Below are 27,015 nucleotides of genomic sequence, written 5' to 3'. Positions count from 1 at the left end.
TTCTATTTGTTAATATGGTGTGTCACACTGATTGATTTGGGTATACTGAAGCATCCTTGCATTTCTGGAATAAACCCCACTTGATCATGGCGTATGATACTTTTAATGTGCTGTTGGATTCTGTTTGCTAGTATTTTGTTGAGGACTTTTGCATCTATATTCATCAGTGATATAGGTTTGTAATTTTCTTTTTTTGTAGTAGCTTTGTCTGGTTTTGGTATCAGGGTGATGGTGGCCTCACAGAATGAGTTTGGGAGTGTTCTTTCCTCTGCAATTTTTTGGAACAGTTTGAGAAGGATAGGTGTTAGCACTTCTCTAAATGTTTGATAGAATTCACCTGTGAAGCCATCTGGTGCTGGACTTTTGTTTGTTGGAAGATTTTTAATGACAGTTTCAATTTCAGTGCTTTTGATTGGTCTGTTCATATTTTCTATTTCTTCCAGGTTCAGTCTTGGAAGGTTATACCTTTCTAAGAATTTGTCCATTTCTTCCAGGTTTCCATTTTACTGGCATAGAGTTGTTTGTAGTAGTCTCTTAGGATGCTTTGTATTTCTGCAGTGTCTGTTGTACCTTCTCCTTTTTCATTTCTAATTTTATTGATTTGAGTCCTCTAACTCTTTTTCTTGATGAGTCTGGCTAATTATATATCAATTTTGTTTTTCTTCTCAGAGAACCAGCTTTTAGTTTTATTGATCTTTGTTACTGTTTTCTTTGTTTCTATTTCATTTATTTCTGCTCTGATCTTTATGATTTCTTTCCTTCTGCTAACTTTGGGTTTTATTTGTTCTTCTTTCTCTAGTTCCTTCAGGTGTAAGGTTAGATTGTTTATTTGAGATTTTTCTTATTTCTTGAGGTAGGCTTGTATAGCTATAAACTTCCCTCTTAGAAGTGCTTTTGCTGCATCCCATAAGTTTTGGATGGTCGTGTTTTCATTGTCATTTGTTTCTAGGTATTTTTTGATTTCCTCTGTGATTTCTTCAGTGATCTCCTGGTTATTTAGTATCGTATTGGTTAGCCTCCATGTGTTTGTGTTTTTTATGTTTTTTTCCCTGTCATTCAGTTTTGATCTCATAGCATTGTGGTCAGAAAAGATGCTTCATATGATTTCAATTTTCTTAAATTTACTGAGGCTTGGTTTGTGACCCAAGATGTGATCTATCCTGGAGAACGTTCTGAGTGCACTTGAGAAGAAAGTGTAATCTGCTGTTTTTGGATGGAATGTCCTATAATTATCAATTAAATCGATCTGGTCTCGTGTTATTTAAAGCTTCTGTTTCCTTATTTATTTTCATTTTAGATGATCTGTCCATTGGTGAAAGTGAGGTGTTAAAGTCCCCCAATATTACTGTGTTACTGTCGATTTCCTCTTTTATAGCTGTTAGCAGTTGCCTTATGTATTGAGGTGCTCCTATGCTGGGTGCATATATATTTATAATTGTTATATCTTCTTCTTGGATTGATCCCTTAATTATTATGTAGTGTCCTTCCTTGTCTCTTGTAACATTCTTTACTTTAAAGTCTATTTTATCTGATATGAGTATTGCTACTCCAGCTTTCTTTTGATTTCCATTTGCATGGAATATCTGTTTTCATCCCCTCACTTTCAGTCTGAATACGTCCCTAGGTCTCAGGTGGGTCTCTCGGAGACAGCATATGTATGGGTCTTGTTTTTGTATCCATTCAGCAAGCCTGTTTCTTTTGGTTGGAGCATTTAATCCATTCACGTTTAAGGAAATTATCCATAGGTACATTCCTATGACCATTTTCTTAATTGTTTTGGGTTTGTTTATGTAGGTCCTTTTCTTCTCTTTCCCACTTAGAGAAGTTCCTTTACCATTTGTTGTAGAGCTGGTTTGGTGGTGCTGAATTCTCTTAGCTTTTGCTTCTCTGTAAAGCTTTTGATTTCTCCATCAAATCTGAATGAGATCCTTGCCGTGTAGAGTAATTCTGGTTGTAGGTTCTTCCCTTTCATCACTTTAAGCATATCATGCCACTCCCGTCTGGCCTGTAGTTTCTGCTGAGAAATCAGCTGCTAAACTTATGGGAGTTGCCTTGTATGTTATTTGTCATTTTCCCCTTGCTGCTTTCAATAATTTTTCTTTTCCTTTAATTTTTACCAATTTGATTACTATGTGTCTTGGCATGTTTCTCCTTGGGTTTATCCTGTATGGGACTTGCTGTGCTTCCTGGACTTGGGTGGCTATTTCCTCTCCCATGTTAGGGAAGTTTTTGACTATAATCTCTTCAAATATTTTCTCTGGTCCTTTCTCTCTCTCTTCTCCTTCTGGGGCCCTTATAATGCGAATGTTGTTGCGGTTAATGTTTTCCCAGAGGTCTCTTAGGCTGTCTTCCTTTCTTTTCATTCTTTTTTCTTTATCCTTTTCTGCAGCAATAAATTCCACCATTCTGTCTTCCAGGTCACTTATCTGTTCTTCTGCCTCGGTTATTCTGCTACTGATTCTTTCTACTGTAGTTTTCATTTCAGTTATTGTGTTGTTCACCTCTGTTTGTTTTTAATTCTTCTAGGTGTTCGTTAAACATTTTTTGCATCTTCTCGATCTTTGCTTCCATTGTTTTTCTGAGGTCCTGGATCATCTTCACTATCATTATTCTGAATTCTTTTTCTGGAAGGTTGCCTATCTCCACTTCATTTAGTTGTTTTTCTGGGGTTTTATCTTGTTCCTTCATGTGGTACATAGCCCTCTGCTTTTTCATCTTGTCTATCTTTCTGTGAATGTGGTTTTTGTTCCACTGGCTGCAGGATTGTAGTTCTCCTTGCTTCTGCTGTGTGTCCTCTCTCTCCTCTTTTTAAACAGGTGATATTTGGTTGTAATAAGCACTAAAGCAATTTTGATTAACGTAACTACATTAAACTGCAAATAGTCCCATCCAAACTGCTGACAGAGGTATCTTCATAAAAGAGTTGATCATGCTTAAAATCTGTTAGCTCCCTGAAGTTCCTAGAATTAAATTCAAGCTCTTCAGTTGGCATTTAACATCCTTCATAAGCCGACCCAACAGGACCATGATCACTTTGGTGGGCCTTAGGAACTTTTGATTTCATGGGCCCTTTCCTCCAATAAAAAATATTAAAAATTATACTTTGGAGTTCCCCGGTGGCACAGTGGTTAAGAATCCACCTACCAATGCAGGGGACATGGGTTCGAGCCCTGGTCCGGGAAGATCCCACATGCCGTGGAGTAACTCAGCCCATGTTCCACAACTACTGAGCCTGTGCTCTAGAGCCTGCATGCCACAACTACTGAAGCCCGTGCGCCTAGAGCCCGTGCTCTGCAACAAGAGAAGCCACTGCAATGAGAAGCCCATGTACTGCAACGAAGAGTAGCCCCCACTCACCACAACTAGAGAAAGCCCCGGGTGCAGCAACAAAGACCCAACACGGCCAAAAATAAAATAAATAAATAAATTAATTTTTAAAAAAAATTATACTTTACTATTGCATTGGGATAAAAACAATATGTTAACCCTAGGTATTAGAACATTTTCTTCAACATGAGAAGTTCCTTTTTTCCTTCTGCTTTTAAAACAAATTAAAACATTTTCTTGGACCTCCATAAATACTGTGGGCCCTGTACCTAATGGGTAAGTCAGCCCAGGACTCAAGCTACCTCTTGCCATTCATCCCACTCCTCCATTCCTCAGTTTACACCACACTAATATGCCAAGATCTTTCCTGACCTTTATACATAATGTACCCAGTATCTAGAATGCCATTTTTCGTGCTCTTCAGTTTGCTCTGCAGTTAAATGATATGTTCTACACTCCCAAGTCTCTTAACTCTGTTTTAGCATTGCATGGCATTATATTTTATCTGTTTACATGCATATCTCCGGCACCAAGTAGGAGGCTGACTTCACTTGTTCCTAGAGGAAAACTAGGTGTATATAACTCATTTTGTATACCACGAATACCCAACAGTGTTACAGGCAGACAGCTTTCATATCTACATATATTGTGCTCAATATCATATTCCCATTCAAAGGTTACAAAATCTAGGCAATAATCATCTAGTCCTTTGACTACTCTACTATACACGAAGCTGTGAAAATAGTATCTGTATACATGCAGTATTATATTATTTTCATATATATATACATATACATATCTCCAAGTTACTGAGAATAAACTAATCATTTTCTGTTTACATATGCTTTCTGGATCAGCATTTGCTAATCATGTGCAGCATTTAATTCCCAGGAACATATGTGGCATGTCTGGAATACTCAGCTGTCTTACATTTCCGACTCCGCAATATAACACTATCAAGAATGTAGAGTATAAAGGTATGGCATAGTTTTATCATGTCTGCATCAGTTAACTGTCATTACAGACATAAATCAGCATCATTATGCATACACTGAAAAATACTATCTATTTGCTTTTATGGGGGAGGAAAGAAAGGAAAAAATGGCTATATTAAAAGTATTAACTATTTGCCCTTTTCCCTTTTTTACCAAATACTCTTATACTATTTGAATTTTCATGAAAATATATTCATGTATTACATATTTCAAAAATAAAAGGGTTTTTGTACTTGAATTATTTTTTTTGTACTTGAATTATTTTTACATTATTTTTTTAAATTTTGTAATGATTATATATTCACAGGTAGCTGGAAAGAAATATAAGGAGAAGGTGATTTGTGAACTAGGTTCCTGCTTCTCCATTCTTTGGCCACTGAATAAAGCTTGTGCTGTCCCAGTCTCAAAGAGGGAGGGAGGGAGGGAGGGAGGAAGGAAGGCAGGGATATAGGGACAAGTGCAGTACCTCTCTCTCCTATGCAAACATCCCACACAATCACTGTGCAGTATCAAAGACAAGAAATCTACATTAGCACAATCCATAGAGCTTAATCAGATATTACCAGTTATACATGCACTCAACTGTGTGAGTACGAATTTATGCAATTCAGTCACATACCATCACAATCAAAATATTTAACTGTACTATCACAAGATACCCTCATGTTAACCCTTTATAATCACGATCCCTTTGTCCCCATTCCTAACCAACAGCAACCACTAATCTGTTCTCCAACTCAATGGTTATATTTCACAATTACTATATAAATGGAATCATGTAGTACATATCCTTTAGAGATTGACTTTTTTCACTGAGCAAAAATTCCTTGAGGTTCACCCAATTTGTTGCATGTATCAATAGTTCATTACTTTTTATGGAGTAGTATTCCATGGTATGGATGAAATACACAATCTGTTTAACTTTTCACCTTTTGAAGCTCATTGGGGTAGTTTTCAGTTTTTGGCTGCTAGAAATAGAACTGCTATGAACATTTGTGTATATGTTCAATTTTATTAGGAATTTTATTTATTTAAAGTAAAATAAGAATAATATCCTAGAAAAATAAAGTACTATGTCAGTAAAAAGAAACCTGACACTAAGACCATGTGCTCTACCAACAAAATACATTGTGCCCCATCATATACATTTGTCCATTAAAAGTTTATTGAAAAGTATTCGAACTCTCTTACTTCCTCTAACCAAGTAGTTCTAGTATGGGGAGAAACTGGATTGTGCTATGGGATCATGGTTTAAAGAACCATTCATGTAGTATCCTTTACATATAAAAAAAGTAAAATGTTACAAAATACAAGCTAATTATGACACTAAATATCTGAGATAAGAGATTCCAGTTTGGGGATGTCTGTTGTTTAAACAAAGACTAGTCCTTTGTAACAAGGTCCAACAGGCAAAGGGGCACTCTTTCCCTTCTGATGCCTGGATACCCAGAGCACTTTAATGTGGAAACCTCTTCTGGCTGGCTTTTCCTAGAAGCATAACAAGAACAAGATTGATCCATCCATCTTTCTTTTCCCTACATTAAAAATAGACACATGGCAAATAAAATTTCACATTATAAATGTGAATTTCAGGGACTTCCCTGATGGCGCAGTGGTTGGGAGTCTGCCTGCCAATGCAGGGGACACGGGTTCGAGCCATGGTCTGGGAGGATCCAACATGCCGCGGAGCAACTAGGCCCGTGTGCCACAGCTGCTGAGCCTGCGCTCTAGAGCCCTCAAGCCACAACTAGAGAAGGCCCATGTGCAGCAACGAAGACCCAACACAGACAAAAACAAATAAATAAATAAATAATTTTTAAAATGTGAATTTCACATGAAAATACAAATTAAAAATACAATGAATGTGACAAAATTCAACATCCATTTATGATACAAATTCTCAACAAAGTTGATATAGAGGGAACATACCTCAACATAATAAAGTCCATGTATGACAAACCACATCTAACATCATACTCACTGGTGAAAAGCTGAAAACTTTTCCTCTAAGATCAGGAACTAAGACAAGGATGCCTACTTGACACTTTTATTCAACACAGTATTCACAGTCCTAATCACACCAATTAGGCAAGAAAATGAAATAGAAGGTATCGAAAATATAAAGAAAGAAGTAAAATTGTCACTATTTGGGGATGACATATTATATACAGAAAACCCTAAAGATTCTACCCCCTCCAAAAAAAACTATTAGAATAAATGAATTCAGTAAAGTTGCAGAATTCGAAATTAATATGTAGACAACTGCGGCACTTTTATACACTGAGAACAAACAATCAAAAAGAAAAAAGAAAACAATCCCATTTACAATTGCATCAAAAAGAATAAAATACCTAGGAATAAATTTAACCAAGGAAGTGAAAGACCTGTACTCAGAAAACTGTAGGACACTGAAGAAAGAAATTGAAGATGATTCAAATAAATGGAAAAATATCCATTTATCAGTGCTAATGGATTAGAAGAATTAATATTATCAAAATGACCATACTACCAAGCAACCTACAGATTCAATGCAATTCTTATCAAAACACCAATGGCATTTTTCACAGAACTAGAACAAATAATTCTAAAATCTCTATAAAAACACAAAATGCCCCAATAGCCAAAGCAATCTTGAGAAAGAACAAAGCTGGAGGTGACACATGCTCTGATTTCACACGATACTACAAAGCTATAATAATCTAAACAGTATGATACTGGCACAAAAACAGACACACTGATCAATGGAACAGAATATTCTGTGAGCCCAGAAATAAACCTACGCTTATATGATCAATTAATCTACAACATAGGAGGCAAGAATATTCAATGGATGAAGAGAGTCACTTCAATAAATGGTGCTGGGAAAACTGGACAATTAGATGCAAAAGAATGAAACTGGACCACTTTCTTACATCATATACAAAAATAAACTCAAAATGGATTACAGACTTAAATATAAGACTGAAACTATAAAACTTCCAGAAGAAATCATAGGCAGTAACCTCTTTGACATCAATCTTAACAATATTTTTTGGCTATGTCTCCGCAGGCAAGGGAAACAAAAGCAGAAATAATCAAACGAGGTGATATCAAACTAAAAAGTTTTTGCATAGTGAAGGAAACCATCAACAAAATAAAAAGCCAACCTACTTAATGGGACAAGATATTTGCAATCCCTATTAAGGAGTTGATGTCCAAAATATATATGGAACTCATACAACTCAATATCAAAAAATAACCCCAAACAACCCAAATAAAAAATGGGCATTAGACCTGAATAGATATTTTTTCAAAGACATACAGATTGCAAACAGGCACATGAAAAGATACTCAACATCAGTAATCATCAGAAAAATGCAAATCAAAACCACAATGAGATACCACCTCATACCTGTCAGAATGGCTATCCTCAAAAAAGCAACAAATAACAAGTGTTGGTGAAGATGTGGAGAAAAGGGAGGGAACCCTTGTATACTGATGCTGGGAATGTAAATTCGTGCAGCCACTACAGAAAACAGTATGGAGGTTTCTCAAAATTAAAAACAGAACTACCATACAACCCAGCAATTCCATTTCCATTTCTATTTACCTGAAGAAAATGAAAACACTAATTTGAAAAGATATATGTACCTTTATGTTCATTGTGGCATTATTTACAATAGCTAATATATGGAAGGAATCTAAGTACCCATCACTAGATGAATGGATAAATAAGATGTGGGGTGTGTGTGTGTTTATGTACACACACACACACACACACACACACACACACACACACACAAAATGGAATATTACTCAGACATAAAAAAGAATGAAATCTTGCCATTTGCTACAACATGCATGGATTTAGAGGGTATCACACTAAGTGGAGTAAGTCAGACAGAGAAAGACAAATACCATGTGACTCCACTTTTCACATGTGGAATCTAAAAAACAAAAGAGATGAACAAACAGAACAAAGCAGAAACGGACTCATGGATAAAGAGAACAAACTGGTGGTTTCCAGAAAGAAGGAGGGTGAGGGGATGGGAAAAATAGGTAAAGGAGATTAAGAGGTGCAAACTTCCAGTTTTAAAATAAATAAGTCATGGTGCTGTAACATACAGTATAGGGATTATAGCTAATAATATTGTAATAACTTTGTATGGTGACAGATGGCAACTAGATTTATCATGGTGATCATTTTACAATGTATAAAAATACTTGAATCACTATGTTGTACACCTGAAACTAATATTATATTGTATGTCAATTATAATTCAATATTTTTTAAAAAATGAAATGAATGAAAAAAATTTTAAACTACAATGAGATATTACTACACACCTATTAGAATGATTAAAATTTAAAAACAAAACAAAAAATTCTTGACATCAAGTACTGATCAGGATGCTGACACAGAGGGGAATACAACTGCTGATGAAAATGCAAACTGGTACAACTACTGTGAGAAATAGTTTGGTAGTCTCTTATAAGTTAAACATATACACACCATTTAACTTAGTAATCCCATTCCCTAATACTTATGGGTATTGACCTAAATGTAATAAAAATTTATGTTCACAAAAAAACCTTTTAGTCACTATATGCTTATAGTGGCTTTATTTATAGTCACACAAAACTGTTTATAACCCAAATGTCCCTCAACTGAACAATGGATAAACAAGTATTACTCAGCAATAAAGAGGAATGGACTGGATTTCCCTGGCTGCACAGTGGGTAAGAATCTGCTGCCAGTGCAGGGGACACGGGTTCGAGCCCTGGTCTGGGAAGATCCCACATGCCGTGGAGCAACTAAGCCTGTGCGCCACAACCACTGAGCCTGTGCTCTAGAGCCCGTGAGCCACAACAACTGAGCCCATGTGCTGCAACTACTGAAGCCCACATGCCTAGAGCCGGTGTTCCACAATGAGAGAAGCCTGCACACTGCAACAAAGAGTAGCCCCCGCTCGACACACCAAGAGAAAACCCACGTGTAGCAACGAAGACCTAATGCAGCCATAAATAAATAAATAAATTTTTAAAAGAAAAGGAATGGACTATTGACATAAGAAACATGAATGAATTTCAAATATATTATGCCAAATGAAAGAACCCAGACTCAAAAAGCTATATACTATATGATTCATCATATGACATTCTAAAAGGTAAAACTACAGGAATGGAGAATAGATCACTGGTTGCCAGAGACCTGATTTGGGGCAGCGGGGGTGGGGGGCGGGGGTGGTAGGAAGGAGTAGTTGATTATAAAGTGGTACCAAAAGAGAATTTCTGAGGGGTAGAAATGTTCTGTACCTTAATTGGGATGGCAGTTACATGACTATGTATTTCTCAAAACTCACAGAACTGTATAACAAAAAGAGAAAATTTCACTTATGTAAATTTAAAACTAACCTTAAAAATAATTTGGTAGAGATAATTTTTGAATATGTATTAGTAGATTAGTATATCAATTCCTTCTATATGTATTTGAATTTTAAAAAGGGACATCACCACCTTAGGAAATTACAAAAAGAAAGGTAAATTAAACCCAAACTCTTTTCAATTCTATGAAGGCCAAGAGAGGTGAGGAACCTGCAGAAGAAGAGTCTGAAGTGAGCAGAGGTTGGTTCACCAAGATTTAAGGAAAGAAGCCATTGTCGTAACACAGAAGTGCAAAGTGAAGCCACAAGTACTGAGGTAGGAGCTGCAGCAAGTTATCCAGGAGATATAGCTAAGATAAATGATGAAGGTGACTACACTAAATAACAGATTGTTTCAATGTAGAAGAAACAGCCTTGTGTTGAAGTAAGATGCCATCTAGGACTTTCAGGGCTAGAGAGGTCAATGCCTGGCTTCAAAGCTTCGAAGGACAAGCTGACTCTCTTTGTTAGGGGCTAATGCAGCTGGTGACTTGAATTGAGGCTGATGCTCACTTACCATTCCGAAAGTCCTGGGGCTCTTAAGAATTATGCCAAATCTACTCTGCCTGTGCTCTATAAATGGAACAACAAAGCCTGAATGACAGTACATCTGTTTACAGTATGGTTTACTGAATACCTTAAGCCCACTGTTTGGACCTACTGCTCAGAAAAAAGATTCCTTTCAAAATATTACTGTTCAATGACAGTGCACCTGGTCACCCAAGAGCTCTTATGGGGATGTACAAAGAGATTAATGCTGTTTTCATGCCTGCCATTCTGCAGCCCAAAGATCAAAGCGTCATTTTGACTTTCAAGTCTTATTTAAGAAATACAGTTTGTAATGCTATAGCTGGCATAGACAGTGATTCCTCTGATGGATAAGGGCAAAGTCAGTTGAAAACCTTCTGGAAACCATTCTGGATGCCATTAAGAACATTTGTGATTCATGGAAAGAGGTCAAAATATCAACATTAACGGGAGTTTGGAAAAAAGGGTTCAGAATATTACATAAACTTAGTGGATAAACCAGCAGCAGGGTTTCAGGGATTGGCTCCACTTTTGAAAGAAGTTCTATTGTGGGTAAAATGCTATCAAAAAGCACAACATGGGGCTTCCCTGGTGGCGCAGTGGTTGAGGGTCCGCCTGCCGATGCAGGGGACGCGGATTCGTACCCCGGTCCGGGAGGATCCCGCGTGCCGCGGAGCGGCTGGGTCCGTGAGGCATGGCCGCTGGGCCTAAGCGTCCGGAGCCTCTGCTCCGCGGCAGGAGAAGCCGCCGCAGTGAGAGGCCCACGTACCGCAAAAAAAAAAAACAAAAAATAAGCACAACATGCACCTGAGAAGTTGTTTATGAAAGGAAGAGTCACTTGATGCAGCAAACTTCATTACTGCGTTTTTTTTTTTTAATTTATTTTTGGCTGCACTGGCAGGTCTTTGTTGCTGCGCGCGGGCTTTCTCTAGTTGTGGCGAGCAGGGCCTACTCTTCATTATGGTGCGCAGGCTTCTCATTGCGGTGGCTTCTCTTGTTGTGGAGCACGAGCTCTAGGTACGTGGGCTTCAGTAGTTGCGGCTCACAGGCTCTAGAGCACAGGCTTAGTAGTTGTGGCGCGTGGGCTTAGTTGTTCCGTGGCATGTGGGATCTTCCCGGACCAGGGCTCAAAACCCTGTCCCCTGCATTGGCAGGCGAATTCTTAACCACTGAGCCACCAGGGAAATCTCCATTACTGTCTTACTTTAAAAATTACCACAGCCACCTACTTCACTAATCACTACCCTGATCAGTCAGCAGTCACCAACAGGGAGGAAAGACCCTACAACAGCAAAGACTACTCGCTAGAAGCTCAGATGATGGGTACCATTTTGAGCAATAAAGTATTTTTAAATTAAGGTATGTACATTGTTTTTATAGACATAACTTTTATATGCACTGGGAAACCAAAAAATTCACATAAGTCACTTTTTTGGTGGTATTTGCTTTATTGTGGTGGTCTAGAACCAAACTCACAATGTCTCCAACGTTCGCCTGTATATAACGTTAAATAACTGAAAGTAATGCTCTAGGTTGTTTATGGATGCATACATTATGTATAAAAACTATAGGTACATGGATTCATTGCAACCCAGGAAAGCATTAGTTTTGGAAAGTTGGAAAGGGAATGAAATTAGGGAGTGGAGATTCAACTAATCTGATCCACGCACACATACATTTTTAAAACAAATATAGTGGAATAATGACAAAATGTAACACTTATTAAATCTTGGTCTTTGGTATTTGTCTCTGAGTGTTAGTGTGTTTGAAATATTTCACAACAAAATTTTGTTTTTAATTTTAAATGCTGGGCATTTGGGCAACGACAGCTTAAACACTCTAGACATGATTCACAGAACTAGAGCACTAAGAAGAACTTCACTGTTAATAGTTCAATCTCTTCATTTTATAAATGAAGAAATTGTGGTAAGCTACAACAATGCATAAAAATAGAATACCTTGGGCTTCCCTCATGGCACAGTGGTTGAAGGTCCGCCTGCCAATGCAGGGGACACGGGTTCGTGCCCTGGTCTGGGAGGATCCCACATGCCACGGAGCGGATGGGCCCATGAGCCATGGCCGCTGAACCTGCGCATCCGGAGCCTGTGCTCCGCAACAGGAGAGGCCACAGCAGTGAGAGGTCCGCTTACCGCAAAAAAAAAAAAAAAAAAAAAAAAATAGAACACCTTGACAGAGTTTTGAACATAGAATGGCTAAGACTAAAAAATCACAAGGCCTATCTATAGTTGAACATCTGGGGAAAATTTTTTTATTGGGGGAATATATCCCAGGTATGCAAGGCTGGTTTAAAATTCAAAAACTGACTGGTATACTCTATCACATCAACAGACGAAAGAAGAAAACTCACATGACCATATCAACAGATGAAGGAAAAGTGTTTAACAAAATCAACACCCAGGGGCTTCCCTGGTGGCACAGTGGTTAAGGATCCACCTACTAATTCAGGGGACACGGGTTCAAGCCCTGGTCCGCGAAGATCCCACATGCCGCAGAGCAACTAAACCTGTGCACCACAACGACGAAGCCTGTGCACAGCAATGAAGACCCAACACAGCCAAAAATAAATAAATTTTTAAAAAAATCAACACCTATTCATAATAAAAATACAGGGGAACTTCTTCATCTTGATTTTGACAGTGGAGGAGTCTGAGTAGGTGGGTATATGGGAACTCTATACTTACCAGGCAATTTTGCTGCAAACCTGAAAGCACTCTAAAAACTAGTCTCATTTCTTTTTCATTTATTCCTGATCTGATCTTTATGATTTCTTTCCTTCTGCTAACTTGGGGTTTTTTTGTTCTTCCTTCTCTAATCACTTTAGGTGCAAGATTAGGTTGTTTATTTGAGATGTTTCCTTTTCTTAAGGTAAGACTGTATTGCTATAAACTTCCCTCTTAGAACTGCTTTTGCTGCATCCCATAGGTTTTGGGTTGTCGTGTCTCCATTGTCATTTGTTTCTAGGTATTTTTTGATTTCCTCTTTGATTTCTTCAGTGATCACTTCGTTATTAAGTAGTGTATTGTTTAGTCTCCATGTGTTTGTATTTTTTACAGATCTTTTCCTGTACTTGCTATCTAGTCTCATAGCATTGTGGATGGAAAAGATACTTGATACGATTTCAATTTCACCAAGGCTTCATTTGTAACCCAAGATATGATCTATCCTGGAGAATGTTCCATAAGCACTTGAGAAAAATATGTATTCTGTTGTTTTTGGATGGAATGTCCTATAAATATCCATTAAGTCAACAACAAAGATCAATAAAACTAAAAGCTGGTTCTTTGAGAAGACAAATAAAATTGATAAACCATAAGCCAGACTCATCAAGAAAAAAAGGGAGAAGACTCAAGTCGATAGAATTAGAAATGAAAAAGGAGAAGTAACAACTGACACTGCAGAAATACAAAGGATCATGAGAGATGACTACAAGCAACTATATGCCAATAAAATGGACAACCTAGAAGAAATGGACAAATTCTTAGAAATGCACAATGTGCCGAGCTGAACCAGGAGGAAAAAAAATATGAACAGACCAGTCACAAAAATCACAAAAATGTGAACAGACCAAACACAGCCAAAAATAAATAAATTTTTTAAAAAAATCAACATCCATTCATAATAAAAATATAGGGGAACTTCTTCATCTTGATTTTGACAGTGGAGGAGTCTGAGTAGGTGGGTATATGGGAACTCTATACTTACCAGGAAATTTTGAAACTGTCATTAAAAATCTTCCAACAAACAAAAGCCCAGGACCAGATGGCTTCACAGGCGAATTCTATCAAACATTTAGAGAAGAGCTAACACCTATCCTTCTCAAACTCTTCCAAAATATAGCAGAGGGAGGAACACTCCCAAACTCATTCTATGAGGCCACCATCACCCTGATACCAAAACCAGACAAAGATGTTACAAAGAAAGAAAACTACAGGCCAATACGACTGATAAACATAGATGCAAAAATCCTCAACAAAATACTAGCAAACAGAATCCAACAGCACATTAAAAGGATCATACACCATGATCAAGTGGGGTTTATTCCAGGAATGCAAGGATTCTTCAATATATGCAAATCAGTCAACGTGATACACCATATTAACAAACTGAAGGAGAAAAACCATATGATCACCTCAATAGATGCAGAGAAAGCTTTCGACAAAATTCAAAACCCATTTATAATAAAAACCCTGCAGAAAGTAGGCATACAGGGAACTTTCCTCAACATAATTAAGGCCATGTATGACAAACCCACAGCCAACATCGTCCTCAATGGTGAAAAACTGAAAACATTCCCACTAAGATCAGGAACAAGACAAGGTTGCCCACTCTCACCACTCATATTCAACATAGCTTTGGAAGTTTTAGCCACAGCAATCAGAGAAGAAAAAGAAATAAAAGGAATCCAAATCAGAAAAGAAGAAGTAAAGCTGTCACTGTTTGCAGATGACATGATACTATACATAGAGAATCCTAAAGATGCTACCAGAAAACTACTAGAGCTAATCAAGGAATTTGGTAAAGTAGCAGAATGCAAAATTAATGCACAGAAATCTCTGGCATTCCTATATACTAATGATGAAAAATCTGAAAGGGAAATCAAGAAAACACTCCCATTTACCATTGCAACAAAAAGAATAAAATATCTAGGAATAAACCTACCTAAGGAGACAAAAGACCTGCATGCAGAAAATTATAAGACACTGATGAAAGAAATTAAAGATGATACAAATAGATGGAGAGATATACCATGTTCTTGGATTGGAAGAAACAACATTGTGAAAATGACTATACTACCCAAAGAAATCTACAGATTCAATGCAATCCCTATCAAACTACCACTGGCATTTTTCACAGAACTAGAACAAAAAATTTCACAATTTGTATGGAAACACAAAAGACCCCGAATAACCAAAGCAATCTTGAGAAAGAAAAATGGAGCTGGAGGAATCAGGCTCCCTGACTTCAGACTATACTACAAAGCTACAGTAAGCAAGACAGTATGGTACTGGCACAAAAACAGAAAAATAGATCAATGGAACAGGTTAGAAAGCCCAGAGATAAACCCATGCACATCTGGTCACCTTATCTTTGATAAATGAGGCAAGAATATACAGTGGAGAAAAGACAGCCTCTTCAATAAATGGTGCTGGGAAAACTGGACAGGTACATGTAAAAGTATGAGATTAGATCACTCCCTAACACCATACACAAAAATAAGCCCAAAATGGATTAAAGACCTAAATGTAAGGCCAGAAACTATCAAACTCTTAGAGGAAAACATAGGCAGAACACTCTATGACATAAATCACAGCAAGATCCTTTTTGACCCATCTCCTAGAGAAGTGGAAATAAAATCAAAAATAAACAAATGGGACCTAATGAAACTTCAAAGCTTTTGCACAGCAAAGGAAACCATAAACAAGACCAAAAGACAACCCTTAGAATGGGAAAAAATATTTGCAAATGAAGCAACTGACAAAGGATTAATCTCCAGAATTTACAAGCAGCTCATGAAGCTCAATAACAGAAAAACAAACAACCCAATCCAAAAATGGGCAGAAGACCTAAATAGACACTTCTCCAAAGAAGATATACAGACTGCCAACAAACACATGAAAGAATGCTCAACATCAGTAATTATTAGAGAAATGCAAATCAAAACTACAATGAGATATCATTTCACACCAGTCAGAATGGCCATCATCAAAAAATCTAGAAACAATAAATGCTGGAGAGGGTGTGGAGAAAAGAGAACACTCTTGCACTGTTGGTGGGAATGTAAATTGATATAGCCACTATGGAGAACAGTATGGAGGTTCCTTAAAAAACTACAAATATAACTACCATACGACCCAGCAATTCCACTACTGGGCACATACCCTGAGCAAACCGTAATTCAAGAAGAGTCATGTACCAATATGTTCATTGCAGCTCTATTTACAATAGCCAGGACATGGAAGCAACCTAAGTGTCCATCAGCAGATGAATGGATAAAGAAGAAGTGGTACATATATACAATGGAATATTACTCAGCCATAAAAAGAAACGAAATTGAGTTATTTGTAGTGAGGTGGATGGACCTAGAGTCTGTCATACAGAGTGAAGTAAGTCAGAAAGAGAAAAACAAATACCGTATGCTAACACATATATATGGAATCTAAGAAAAGGAAAAAAAAAAAAAAAAAAAAGGTCATGAAGAACCTAGGGGTTAAGATGGGAATAAAGACACAGACCTACTAGAGAATGGACTTGAGGATATGAGGAGGGGAAGGGTAAGCTGTGACAAAGTGAGAGAGTGGCATGGACATATATACACTACCAAACATAAAATAGATAGCTAGTGGGAAGCAGCCTCATAGTACAGGGAGATCAGCTCGGTGCTTTGTGACCACCTAGAGGGGTGGGATAGGGAGGGTGGGAGGGAGGGAGATGCAAGAGGGAAGAGATAGGGGAACATATGTATATGTATAACTGATTCACCTTGTTATAAAGCAGAAAATTGTCAAGCAATTATACTCCAATAAAGATGTTAAAAATAAATAAATAAAATAAAATAAAGTCTCTTCCCTGGTCTGGGAAGATCCCACATGCTGTAGAGCAACTAAGCCAGTGCGCCACAACTACTGTACCTGCGCTCTAGAGCCTGTGTGACGCACACCGCAACGAAGAGTAGCCCCTGCTCACCAAAACTAGAGTAAGTCTGCGTGCAGCAACAAAGACCCAACACAGCCAAATAAATAAATATTAATTAATTAAGTTTTAAAAAGTATGAGAGGGGGGAATGGAGAGGCATGATGAAAAATTGGGTAAAAGATAGAATTACTGTAATAACTACATTTTTAAAAAGATTTAGATAGCCACTAAATGTATTTTGATTGGTATGTGTTGGTTAACACTCCAAGTACAAATCAATACATGAACAGCAGTTCCTAAATTGGGCAGGATGGCCTGTGGTGGGAGGGTAGTGACTTGGAGACGTGTGCAAGAGGTATTTTTTTGTTTGTTTTGTTTTGGGTGTCAAAATGGCTGAGGGGTTTTCACTGGCTTTAATGCCAGTGGCCAGGGGTACTAAATATTCTGCAATATGCAAAGCAGCTTTGCGGGTAAAAGAGTCATCCCTTCCAAAATGCAACCCCACCCTCATACTAGGGAGGTTCAAAAGAAATTTATGGTATGATTCCTGACGTTTAGGAAGATAAGAAAATATAATACACATAATTAATCCAAATTATGTGAATATGTTTGCCAAATAACTGAGAGTATGTAAAAGGAATCTGACTTCTTCTTTTCTTTACCATTAAGTAGTCAACTGCAGTCAATTCTTATTCTCAGTCAAATGAATGGTTGCTTCTGATTTAAAACTCTCATATTTTCTTGCTTCCCCTGAATCCTAGAATCATCATTTTTATGACAAAACTGTTAACACAGCTCATAGTGAACATTAGATTTTCAGAGGTGAAGCTTGATTTTAGTTCCTTTTCACCACACTAGGAAGTTGGTGGACTAATTATAAATGCTTCTCCTTTCTTTTTAATTCAAAGTATTGTTCTCTTTTTATTATACATTTATTGATGCTCAGATAAGCCTTTCAATATAAAAAATTGTCTTTTTTGGGCTTCCCTGGTGGCACAGTGGTTGGGGGTCCGCCTGCCGATGCAGGGGACACGGGTTCGTGCCCCAGTCCGGGAAGATCCCACATGCTGTGGAGCGGCTGGGCCCGTGAGCCATGGCCTCTGAGCCTGTGCTTCCGGAGCCTGTGCTCCGCAACGGGAGAGGCCACAACAGTGAGAGGCCTGCGTACCGCCAAAAAAAAATATATATATATATAGTCTTTTTTCAGGTCATAAAAATATTACTAATTATGTTTTGATAATTGTTTTAATTTCTTTTCCTTGTTTTGAAAATGACAGTTATATTATGAATCCATGGTGTCCAAAATCAGTACATTCTATTTCAGCATTTCCATCTTTTGCTCTGCTTCTATGAGAGCTTCTCATGGTATCCTTCCAGGCCTCTTACTCAGTTTTGTGGTACCACATCTATTCTTTACTTCCTTTAATACTGATTTAATTTTTCCTATTAAATTGTTTTATTATAAAAATTTTAAATCACAGAAAAGTATAACTTAAACCATAGTACTCACCATCCAGATTTAACAAATGTTAATACTTTCCCATATTAGCTTTGGTCTATTCTAAATGTTATATCTACTCTTGGAAACTTATTTGACTCTTCCCTGATCCTAGTTCCTGAGGAGTAACAACATTCATGAAATTTGTGTTTAACCCTTAAACGTATCTTTTTATATTTTTACTATATATATATGAATATATGGATCCACAATGGATCCACAATGTTTGGCAATCTTTGAGGGTGTTTTTAAATTTGCATAAAAGGTAGTGCATAGAATCATGAAACTTGCTTTTTTTAATTTAAAACATTATGCTTTTGAGATTCATCAAAATTTACTGAATTTTCAGTTACATCCCTTAAAATATAAGTACAAGGATGTTCTTCCTCCCTACTTTCAAATATTCTTATGGTTTTCTTTTTCTTAATAACAGAGTTACTCTAATGCCAAATGCCAAACAATTTAAACATCTGGGGGTTTTAATTCCATCTAATTTTCAGAAGTAGGATCAACCTCTAAGAATTCTAAATAATCTTCTATTTTTCACAGTACAAGTTTTTATCATTTTATTCAACAAAACTAAGTAGAGCTCTACTGATAAATCAAGTTTACCAAATAACTAAAAGTGGGTAAAAGAAGGAGTATGAGGATTCTGAAGTGAGTAGCCAGGTGGTAGCCAACAAAAGTTTCATAAACAAGTATCAAAAAAACCAGACCTTTAGGAAAGCAAAGGAAAAGAGTTCGCTTAAAGGGGAAGGCTTAAAGAAAAAAAGAATTCTAGCAGAGACGTGAAAACAACAGTATATTTGGCAGCAGGACATCTTACTTTCTCAGTCCAACATTTTGAGAACAGCCTACACTTTTTCTATCTTTACGATACAGCATGCAAGCTAGGTCTATAAATGTAAAACTCTAGAAACTGTACACCAATATAGAGAACAGTTTTTTTCAAATTAACTCCACAATAGCTTTTTTGAACCTACTGATAACCAATTTATACCCTGAGGTATGTATTGACAGACATGAAAATTATAGTTATAATAGCTTACATACAGGCAGATATATATTGGAGAACAAAATAAATAAGAAAATTAGTTTAAAGAATGTAAAAAATTCACACCTCAAATCAAAAGGAAGGCAACTTTTAAAAATAAAATGAAGGAAAATGTGACATGAAAATCTTTACCATTTGGTTGGCATCTACTTTGAATATCTATTAAACTCAGAGATACAGAAAGACTAAAAAGAAGAGTTTGAAAGAACAGAGCAGAGGCCAAATTCTAACAGAGGGTATTAACAAAGACAGAAAACAAGAGCATTAAGCATTCAGATTTTTTTTTTTTTTTTTTTTTTTTTTTGTGGTACGCGGGCCTCTCACTGTTGTGGCCTCTCCTGCTGCAGAGCACAGGCTCCAGACGTGCAGGCTCAGCGGCCATGGCTCACGGGCCCAGCCGCTCCGCGGCATGTGGGATCTTCCCGGACCGGGGCACGAACCCGTGTCCCCTGCATCGGCAGGCGGACTCTCAACCACTGCGCCACCAGGGAAGCCCCGCATTCAGATTTTTTTAAAAATCAATTTTATAGATGTGGCAAATTAATGCTTTCAGCAGAAAGTATCATTACACAGAATTGGCCATGTGTTATCATACCATTTAAGTAGAAGGTGTCCAATTATTTACTTTAAAAAAGTGAAATTTTGTAACCTATGTTTTGTCCTTGGAGTAGAAATGTTCCCATTTTACTGTTTGACACTAGAAAGAAAAAGATAAAAGAAGAAACTTTGACAAAGAAGAATGAGCATATGCTTCCAAATATCTCAACGGCTTACCTAAACTTAAAAAATATATAAAACCAAAGCTTGCTAAAAATAAAATGATGTATCTTTTTATTTGTATTATTTTCTTGTCTTCTAAAACAATCATTAAAGATATACATTGCTGTTAAAAAAAAAAAAGATACATTGCTGAAGAAATCACCAAAAACATGATTGTCATGAGAAACAGTTATCTCATAGGCATGTAAATGAGTTATACTAATAGAAATTCACTATAATAGAGCTAAGATCAAGTTCTATTAAGAGGGACTTTATTATAAAATTTTATTATGTTGATGGTTTTACATAAGAAACGGTTAAAATTTTTCACATATTATCTGTTACTATAAAGTCAGATCTCCACTTATGATATATATTGAAGTGCATGTCTCAGTATAGTACATATAGGGAATACACATTAATAAACAAGTACTGATTTGGAGGCAATATGTATTAATACACAGTAGGCTAGATGTCATATGAGATTTTAAAGTATTTATAAGACAATTGTCATGGTCTGAAAGTTTGTTCAACAAATAATTATAGAGCACTTTCTTTGTGAACAAAAATTGTGTCAGATACTGGGGATGAAGCAATGAAAAAAAAAAAACCATCATCTGAAGCAATAAATAACTGAAACAGGATGTGCCCATCATGATATACAAAACCCAAACGTATTAACGCTATTATTCTAGCTCAGAATCTCACAACATGAAGCTTAATCTCATTCATTATTTTGGATCAGATGCTAATAATACTAGTGTCCATAGATAGATAGACAGATGATAAATCTGTTTTGATAACAGGAGCAATTTGGCAGACACTAGTGTACAGTGTACTGGAAAAGTATATTCTCCCTCTAAAAATTCAAATTGATATTTGACACTTTAGAAAAAGGAAGGAAGTGAGGGAGGGACAGAAGAATATAGGTCAATTTATATATTTATTGTTATTAGAAAGGACTATTTACACTACTCTGAGCCTTTTAAGAGATACCCACATGTGAAACTATGTATATTGTATAGTTCATGCAATCTCCAAACTGAGGTTCACCATAGTTTGCAGAGATATATAAAAGGGCTTTGAAAAGTATTATACATATAGAAATGACCTTTCTGATGAGATCTGAAACAAGTAATTAGCAATACTACTTTAAAGTAAAAATTATACAAAAGAACACACCATGATAATAATATAGCAAATAGCAGCTTAAAAAAATCAACTTTAAAATGAAACTAACCATTGCTTCCAAACAAAACTCTCTACTTTTTAAAAGGGTTCATTATAATGGATATTTACTGAAGAAAGCAAACCAAATTTGAAGCAATCACATCCTTGCCTCTTACTCAAAATAGGACTAACCTCGTTTATATGACACATAGGCTATTGAAAGGCTTCCAAACGCTGCCTGTATCGGTACTATCCAATATAATTTTCTGCAATGATGGAAATATTCTATAATCTATACTGTCCAATACAGTAGCCACTATTAAGCGCCTGAAATATGGCTAATGTGACAAAAAAAAGAACTGATTTTTATTTTGTTTTAACTTTAATTAAACGTAAATTTAAATAGCCACTGCTATGGGCTGAATTGTGTCCCCTCAAAATTCATATGTTAAAGCCCTAACCTCCAAAGTAGTTGTATTTAGAGAGGGGGCCTTTGAGAAGTAATTAGGTTTGGTTGAGGTCATGAGGGAGGGACCGTCATGGTGGGATTAGTGCCTTTATTAAGAAGAGAAACCAGACAGCCTACTTCCTCTCTCCGCCACTCACCCCTGCCATGTGAGGAAGGTGGCTGTGTGCAAACCAAACAGCACCTTGAATTTGGACTTCCTAGCCTCCAGAATTGTGAGAAATAAATTCCTTTGATTTAAGCCACTCAATCTATGGTATTTTATATGGCAGTTCGAGTTGACTAATAAAGCCAACTATGTGGATAGTGACATAATTAGATAGTGCAGCTCTAGTAGTTTATATAAATATACCAGGCACTAGATATAAACAAAACTAGCTTGAGATTATGCTCACTTTTTGCTTTTATTCTTTAAAGCACAATTGTAAACTGTTATGACAACCCTGCTCCTCCAAAAAAAGACTTCCTCTTCCTAGCCTCAGAGCAAGTACTATAAAAGAGTGTTCAGTATCTTAACAAGGTACTAGGTTACAAAAAGTCATCAGACTGTCGCCAAGCATTATATATCAGGCCTCTTGCCAAACTGTTTTCCTGCAAATAAACTTTTCTTATATATATGAAAGTTTTCAACATTAGTATTCCAGTGATCTCTTGATAAATTCTACTTAATCAGAAATAAATAAGAAAATTAAATGAGTACTCGTCTCAACCTTACTCCAATATTCTGCACAACTTCCTAATGGCATTCCTTACCAAAACATTTGATTAACAGTATTCCTTACTAAAACTTATGGTTAAAAGTAATCAACAGGGGGGCTTCCCTGAGGGCCCAGTGGTTGAGAGTCCACCTGCTGATGCAGGGGACACGGGTTTGTGCCCCGGTCCAGGAAGATCCCACATGCCACGGAGCGGCTAGGTCCGTGAGCCACGGCCGCTGAGCCTGCACGTCCGGAGCCTGTGCTCCGCAACGGGAGAGGCCACAACAGTGAGAGGCCCACGTACCGCAAAAAAAAAAAAAAAAAAAAAAAAAAGTAATCAACAGGGCTTCCTGGTGGTGCAGTGGTTAAAAATCAGCCTGCCAATGCAGGGGACATGGGTTCAAGCCCTGGTACAGGAAGATCCCACATGTGCTGGTGCAACTAAGCCTGTGTGCCACAACTACTGAGCCTGCGCTCTAGAGCCCGGGAGCCACAACTAATGAGCCTGCATGCTGCAACTACTGAAGCCCGTGCACCTAGAGCCCGTGCTCCACAACAAGAGAAGCCACTGCAATAAGAAGCCTGCACACCACAACAAAGAGTAGCCCCCGCTGACCGCAACTAGAGAAAGCCTGTGCGCAGCAACGAAGACCCACTGCAGCCAAAAATAAATAAATTTTTTAAAAAGTAATTAAAAAAATAATAATAAATAAAGAAAAAAAGGAATCAACAGAATTAAAGATGGCAGGCAGAATTTCTGGAAATAAGGAGATCATAAAGTACTTAACTCAAAAAACTTGACCATAGTATATACTGAGCTGAGATACAAAATTTGACCTTATCACTTCCTTGTTTGATTTTCATTTCCAAAATCCTTAAGATGATGTAAAAGGACCCATATGATCTACTAATTGCAAATCTTTCCAGCTTCATCCAGACAGCAACCATAGAGTACCATTCTCCTTCTCACCTTAGAATATTCATGCATTCTATTCCCTTTACCTAGACAGAATACCTCATTTACTCAACCTCTATTCATCTTAACATTTCTTCTTCAAAGAATCTCTCTTTATTCACCCCAGACTGGTAAGGCGGGGAACTCCTATCATATGCTCCACAGCATGCTATACTTTACACAATCTCCACAACTTCCTATTACTTGTATGTGCCCGACTTATTCATCAAATTAGAAGCTCTAAATAAGAGCAGGGGCTGAGTTCTTGTTCACCACTGTGTCTTCAGCACATGGCATTATATCGAGCGTTCGATATATATGTTTATTGAATATGTGAATGATTAATGTGTTTCCTTCCCCTATTTTTTGTCAAAGACAAGAAGTATTACTACAACAAATTTTTAAAAACTGAATAAAAGTAGGGCACACCAGCAAAATGAAACCCTATGTCCATGCAAAAGCAAGTATAATAACAGTTTTATTTATAATAGCCCCCAAATGGAAACTATCCAAGTGTCCATAAATTGGTGGATGGATCAACAAAATGTAGTATATCCATATAAATATTAATGAGCAGTAAAAGAAATAAGCTACTGACACATGCAATAATGTGGATAAATCTCAATATCTTGTGTTGAGTGATAGACACTACACATGAGAACATACCATATGATTCCAGTTATATGAAATCCTAGAAAATAAAAGAAATCTAAAGTAGATTAGTGGTTGCCTGGTGCTAGGGGCAGAAGAAAAAAAAAACTACAAAAGAGAACAAGGAATCTTTGGGAGATGAAAATGTTCTGTGTGCTGCTGATTGTGGTGGAGGGCTTTCATAAGTATATACAATTATAAAAATTCATCAAATTATACAGTTTAAACACATACAGTTTATACCTCAACTAGGTCCATTTTCAAAAAGACAGGTACATAGTATAAAACTGAGCAGGAACAGGACAACATAGTTCAGAGCAATTTTTTATGCATGTTGTGAAATGGTATATACAAATGATTTCCTGAGTCACAGGATCTTATGCCTAATCTCGGCATCGCAAGTCCAACACTGTGGAGGTGAAAGATGTCCAGCTGCATCCAGAACGCCAGTGGAACATGTGGATCCCAGGGTTTGGCTCTGAAGAAATACGACCCTACAAAAAAGCTTGCACCGAGCTTCCCTGGTGGTGCAGTGGTTGAGAGTCCGCCTGCCGATGCAGGGGACACGGGTTCGTGCCCCGGTCCGGGAGGATCCCACATGCCGCGGAGCGGCTGGGCCCGTGAGCCATGGCTGCTGAGCCTGCGCGTCCGGAGCCTGTGCTCTGCTATGGAAGAGGCCACAACAGTGAGAGGCCCACGTACCGCAAAAAAAAAAAAAAAGCTTGCACCACAGAAGCTCTTAGAAGCTGGTTCTATGAATGAATATAAATTTGCCCTTAGTTTTGTTGGCAAGAATTTTTTTAAGACCTTCACTGCCTATATCTAAACAACCCAAGAGTCACATAACATCCATTTTTCAGTAGCTGTAATATATTTATCTGTACTGGAAAAGTCTAAACGCCTTATCTTTACCCTGGAACAAAGTTCAGGGACTAGTTCTGGGTATGCTTGTGTGTTTGGCTTCTGTTTATCTAAGTGTCAAAATGAACTATCTAAAATAAACAACACAGGAACCTTGCACTAATGGGGCAAATAACTGAATAACTGCAACAACAGTATCCTGTTCTTAGAACACAAATTTCTCGGGACAAACATAACTGGGATTTCAGAGTATCGCTACAAAGAGAGAATGTCTTAACCTAACAGAAATGTCCCTAAAAAATTTGGTGTAAACTCAGATTTCTAAATTCAATTATAAAAAATCAAGTAAGAAAGTTTCTTATTTTACCAATTCTTTCAAAAATTAAATAATTATCTCTTAATTTATATATTTCTTTATCCAGATTACGACAGATTAAACTGTCATTCTGGGGAGCATTCCCATATGTCAAAGAGACAGCAAAGTGGGAAGAAGATTACAGTCTTCATAAAGTGCCTCTTTAGGATGTTCCTGAATTTGATGCTATGGTGGGAGTCCCTGTAACTACCCTAGGACTCACAGGAGTCAGCACATCATCGTACTCATGGCTATAATTTACTACAGCAAAATAGTACAGAACTAAAATCAGCAAAGGGAAAAGCAATATGAGGTGATGTCCAGAGGAAACCAGGTACAAGCTTCCAAGGGTTTTCTCCCCATGTCAGAGGATGCACTTAAATCCTCCAGCACTGAATTCTGAGAACACGTGTGAAATGCCTAACCAAGGAAGCTTGTTAGAGATTCAGTATCCAAAGTTTTTGTTGGGGTCACGTAGGCAGCCTCTTTCTAGCACACACAAAAATTCCAGACTCCTAGAAGAAAAGGAGGCGCTCGACATAAACCAAATTGTTTGTATAGTTTAAGCATAGTAAACCACTCTTATCAGTTATGAAATCGTGGGAACACTCCCAGAATCCAATTTTTCTCAGATGCCAGCCAAAGGCCAATCTTATAAGCAGATCTTTCTAAGGATAGCAACATTGTTTTGTTAACTCCTTTTCTGCACAGATGCCAAAGGAGAATGACAACCAAAGGCTGATTAAAATACACACAAACACTTTGAGCACTGGGTTGCAAGGCTGACCAGCTGTCTGAACAGACCAGGGCCTTGGACACCGTGTTGCCAGGTCGACCAGCTGTCCAACTGGACTTGGGCCTGGGTTGCCAGGTCACTAGCTCAAATGATGTCTTGCTTAAACATGGCTGAGGTGAACTATTATATAACTTTAAAGGTAAATCATAGAATATCTCAGATTTTCTCTCTCTCTCTCTCTCTCTCTGCCAATCAAAAAACATGCAAGAAATAATAGCTTTATCATTATTGCAATTATTACCACTTTAATTAGCATCATTTATTAATGTTTCAATGTTGTAGCAGTGGTGGTGGCCAAAGGAAAAACAAAAACACCCAAGTAAAGTTTCTCCATCCACAAAGGGTGTCCAATTGACTGAGGGGAAGAAAAAAAAACCAAAAAACACCACATACAAATACACACATACTCAACAACAACAACAACTGTGGGCTGAAGAAAATGTCTCAGGTAGTCCAAGCTCTCCCAAACAGCAGTGAGATACATTGTTCTCTCCGAATTCACAGCAACAGTAAACCACTGACTGACTAACAATCAGTCATTGAAGAGTCAGTCAAATACTTATTAACCACCTGTTATATGCCAGGCACTAGAGATATGGTAGGAATAAGATAAAGTATATTACAAAAGGAATAGACAGTGACTTTACCCTCAAGGTGTGTATGTGCTACTGATGGAAATATAAAAGTCATAAAACTGCAAAACAAATAAATATATAAGAATTTTATAGGATGGCTTTGAATCACTCAGTTTTTCCTCCTATGGTGCAATCAGTGGTCATTCTCAGTAGCTACTCTTTTAAGAGTAAATTTTAGAGTATCCTAAAAATATTCTTCAACTACATACTT

At 37.3% G+C, this 27,015-nt stretch overlaps 1 protein-coding gene across 1 annotated transcript in view; it reads right to left on the bottom strand.

Annotated features, from left to right (window-relative positions):
• Positions 1–27,015, bottom strand: part of BMPR2 (bone morphogenetic protein receptor type 2) — a 188,192-nt gene that overhangs the window by 104,087 nt on the left and 57,090 nt on the right. The window lies entirely within an intron of this gene.

This window comes from Phocoena phocoena, chromosome 7 (assembly GCF_963924675.1).
Source record: "Phocoena phocoena chromosome 7, mPhoPho1.1, whole genome shotgun sequence".
Classification (NCBI taxonomy): domain Eukaryota; kingdom Metazoa; phylum Chordata; class Mammalia; order Artiodactyla; family Phocoenidae; genus Phocoena; species Phocoena phocoena.
The sequence above is the reverse complement of the archived record's forward strand: the minus strand, read 5'-3'. Positions and strand labels throughout refer to the sequence as shown.